The 4805-nt window shown below is 31.8% G+C and overlaps 1 long non-coding RNA gene across 1 annotated transcript; it reads left to right on the plus strand.

The window, feature by feature from the left end:
- The first annotated feature begins 1122 nt into the window (after nucleotides 1-1122).
- On the plus strand, nucleotides 1123-4355 carry LOC129947646 (uncharacterized). Its single transcript, XR_008781741.1, has 3 exons — nucleotides 1123-1729; nucleotides 1797-1943; nucleotides 2078-4355. It is a non-coding gene; the product is annotated as an uncharacterized LOC129947646 (long non-coding RNA).
- Nucleotides 4356-4805: the final 450 nt, after the last annotated feature.

A 4805-nucleotide genomic window follows, 5' to 3' on the forward strand; every position in this document is an offset into this window, starting at 1 on the left:
GAAGTCACGAATCATCATTATGCAGTTTATTCGGTCTCTCTGTATGTTTTGTAATATGCACTCTTAAGTGGCAGAGAATCACAAAGTGACTGTCGTTGGGAAGGGGAAGACGGGAAGTAGATGTATAACAAGGAGTATCCATGGCATGATGCTTAATGCGTTGGGCTGTCATGCTAAAAATCTTGGGTTCGATCCCTGCATATGCCAACCAAACTTTTTTTCATGGGTACTGCCTCTTGCGAGGAATTGACAAATTTTCGTAAAGCTTGTCAAAAAGTGCTTTCGGATTCGGCTTGAAACTGTAAGACCCATTCATCCCTCTCAACAGTACTCGCACACAGGAATGGTTGAGAGTTTTAAGTCACTAGGCCCTAGTTCTTAACGGACTATTGCCCCACCCAATTTAGATGTATAACAATCAATGCATCACGGGACGCTGTAAGGCTCCGAATAATAACTAAAAAGAAAGACTTTACACAAACAAAAATATTTGTTTGTAACCCAATTTGTTGAAGAACTAGTTTTAATATGTAATGCATATGTCTGGGTAATAGGCTGATAGGTTAATAATGCAGTAATTTAGTTGAGATATACAATTGAATTTAAAGATTGAGTGATTTTGAAAAAGAATAATGATGTATCTGCATTTGGACGTTTTGATTTGAAAATCTATTTTTATAAATTAGATACCTTTCTGGAATAAATTGAAAATTAAAAACTAATGATGCGATGTTTGCATTTCAAAAGGAGTTTAAATGATTATAAATAGGAGTCTTAAATTGTTAAGTAAACAAAAATAATAATTTATAAATGTTTTGAATTGAATAAATTATATGACAGGGTTGAATTAATGATATGAGAACTGGCGTTGGTTTTAAAATATATTGACCTATACAACATATGCACAATGTTCATTATTAATAGATATTAATAGGAACATTTCAACTGGGCAGCAATGCATATTTCTTTTCTGGCCTAAACAAACTTATGTTACAAGAAATTGGCGTTTTTCTTTTTAAGTTCAGAGCTGAGCACTGAGCAGAGTCTGAGCGAACAGAGTAGAGTAGAGTTCTGAGAAGAGTACGTTCAAAGCTCTCTGATTTAATTATGAAACAACTTGAGCACTAATGATTTGAAATGTTAAATGTCAGACCGTCAAACGTAAATATTTGTTAATCAAGAAAAGTAAAACTAGTTTATTGTTCAACAAAAATGGATAAAGAAATTATTTTAAGGAAAGCATTTATTTGTTTTTTGATGATGAAGAAGATGAAGAAAATATTGTGGAAATTAATTCAAGGCGAATTATACAAAATGAGAACTATGCCGAAGAAGTGGTTCCGAGATTCTCCGACAAGACTTTCAAACAACATTTTCGAGTTAATCCGATTGTATTTGATATGTTGTGCCAAGAACTTCTTTGCCATGGAACAGCATAATTATGGAACGGGTAGGGAATCTGCCGATATAGAAGAAAAAATGGTACTTAGGCAATCCCGAATGCATGAGGTTTGTATTAATGGTTTTTCAATACACTTTTTACTATAGGTATGATTATAGATCGATTATAGATAGGTTCAGCGTTTGCATTGCAAACGTATTCTGAATTATCACGAGGATTTGTAATAATCTCATTCAATTAAATAGGACGAAGAGATTTATAAAATGGCCCAATTCCGCTGAGGCTGCCAGAACGTCTGCGCATTATTTGCGGAAAACCCGTTTACCAGTTAACAATCACAATTTGTTAAATATTATTTAATATATTATTTATTTTTGAAATTAAATATTTCCAGGAATAATTGGATCCATAGATGGTTGCCATATAGCAATTAGAGCACGAACTATGTCCCACAACTGCTATATAAATCGGAAAGGCTTCCATTCGGTTCTCCTGCAAGGAGTTTGCAACCACAGACTGGTGTTTACATACTGCTATACTGGTAGGTTCAATTCATGACGCGCTCCTATTGAGGAGATACAAAATAATAGATATAATCAACTCAGGTTGTCTTACTAAATTAAGTTAATTTATTTCAACATACATATTAAGTTAGTTAAATGAAATTTATTGAAGGTGAATTCTACATACATGAAGAGCAGCATCTATATTGGGAGATTCTGCGTATCCTCTGAAGCAGTGGCTGGTAACTCCTTACAAGGATAAGGGGCGTTTGGGTGATAAACACAAAGTATTTAATAGGATTCATTCCAAATTTCGTGTTTCAATTGAGCGCGCATTCGGATTGCTGAAAGGCAGGTGGAGGAGTCTATTCAATATAAATTCACTGAAGCCTACATCATTGTGAAATATATTATGGCCTCATGTATTTTACATAATATATGTAAAGCATCCAACGATACAGCAGAAGACTACATCATTCTTGAAGACGACGAAAATACTGACGATGACCGGGAAGGGGACTCTATCGAATTGCAAAAAGCTCAAACAAAAAGAGAAAGTTTGATGATTTTAAAGTTATATGATAACAACGAAGTATTTTTAAAGTTAAATTAATACAAATAATTGTAATATTTTAAAAAGTAAAATAATATACAGAAAAAGTAAATAAGTTGTCAGTTGAATTATTCTAAAATCAATTAAAAATTATCAAAAATATTTTGCATGGGCATCTTTTTGAAAACATCAGCGCGTTTTCATTTGGCGTGCGTTTTTCCTTGTATCAGTATTTATGACATTTTGACGTCATACTAAAGTGGTATGAACTAATCAACTCGAACAATTTACAAACAAACAATTATATGAACTTCAAAATTGTATGATGCAACGATAAAGAACGTTTTTGGTATATGGTCATATTTGAAGAAACAGAGTTGACAGATTATTTACAAAAAAAAGGACAATAACACAGCATAAATTCTTGAAATCTGACTTGAATACCTTGAGAACATTTATTATGTACAAATGTATTGACTTCAGGCTTCATCTAAAAAAAAATGGTGTTAACTTTCGGTTGCATACAAAAATATGCAAGATCGGGTCCCACGAACTTGCTGTTGTATCCAAAGATTCTTTTCTAAAAAATACGCCTAACGCAAATCTGCTTATAAAACCTTGATTTCCAAATTTGAACTCAGTCGACGTGTAAGGGCGAGAACAGACGGAGGACCCACTTTTTTGGACTTCTTTACTATCGTTATGTCATGTTTGATTTATATTTCCAGTTCGAAATATTTTAAGATTGCAATAATTGTCCTACAGTTCCTACATGTCAAATAAAAAACATTTGACAGTTTTTTTCTACAAGCAAATTAAATCCTACAAAAAATAATAAGCTTATTTGGTTTAACGTCTCATAAATTCTTATTGCAAACAGTTTCCTAAATAAAAATGTAGCTTATTGCAGAAAAAGAAATTATTTGAAAGAGCGCCAATAGGAAGTAATCAGAGTTAGACGCATGCTAGGGTAACTATTTATTTGTTAATAATTATTGACTTTATGTTTTTTATTTCTCAAATATTCAAATAATTGGTTTGCTTAACCTTAGATCCGTTTTCTTAAAACAAATTTTGAAATTTCGACCCATTATTTTTCCCACTTCAGTGTTTTTTAAATTCGTATAACATTTATGGACTTTCCATAGGGTTAGAATTTTGAGACTGTCCCATGGATATTTATGTTTGAAACTTATTTTGTTGAACAATTTTTATTTCACTTAGAAAGTTAAATAATATGTACAAACTCAAATCTGTTTTCACTAAGCCATCAAAAATCTGCCCACCGCCATTTTTAACATTTGACATCCCAGTTGTTTTATATCACCTGTTCTTTTAAAACACTTACACAAACGTATCTGGATCCGTCTGAAATTGAAATTAGCCAATGCGTTCTCCATCTTTATGTGTTATAATATTGATTCATACAAATATTTATTGTTAACCAAAATTATCATTTTTTTATAGCTATATCTATAAGAATAAAATGTATATCTTACCTACTCAGACTGAATCGTATAAAATAATGATTTTTGTTCCCATTATTCTGTTAAATTTAATCTTCAACCTATCTACGTGGAGTTGAAGCCATCAAAAGGCAGTTAGGCTGACATACTTGCACCACATCTTACAGTCACTTTTATGTGTAATAAATATATAGCACATCGCATTAAAATACAATCAGTGCAATGAATGGTAGTATCCATTTTCAGATTGTATCAGCCAGCACTAGGTCAACATCAGTGCTCATGATTAGGGTGACCACATCTAGGTATAAGCAAAAGAGGACACCTACCAAAATCTCAAAAAAATAGAAGATCATATTTTATTTCTTATTCATTTTGTAATAAAATAACTTAAATATGAATATGTGCACATAAATATTACACTAATCAGGTTTTAGCAGCACTTTATTTTCATTGCAATACAAAAAATTAAATAAAGCATATAATAATGTTTTATTTTCTTATAATTTTAACTTCAATTTTGGTTTTATTTGTTACCTTATTTTATTTAATGTTCCGGGAATTTGCATAATATAATTATAAAACTCAGCACATGACAAATTTTTAACATCCCATAGGAAGTTTTTGTAATCGGGCCGATTTGTTGAATTGAAAATTTTGACATTTCCCGACGTTTCAAAGTCCCAGATGTCTAAATAAAAGATTTTGAGAGAGATGTTTGTTTGTGCGTATGTACGCACGTCCAGTTTCGTAAGAACCAGTGGAGATATCAACTTAAAATACTTTTTGTTATACAGATAATAATGTAGAAAGATGGAGAAGGGACTCTCAAAACAATTGGCGGGGTCGTTTTGTGCCATAGCAATTTAAAAAAGTGAACT

Source organism: Eupeodes corollae, chromosome 2 (genome assembly GCF_945859685.1).
Source record: "Eupeodes corollae chromosome 2, idEupCoro1.1, whole genome shotgun sequence".
Lineage (NCBI taxonomy): Eukaryota > Metazoa > Arthropoda > Insecta > Diptera > Syrphidae > Eupeodes > Eupeodes corollae.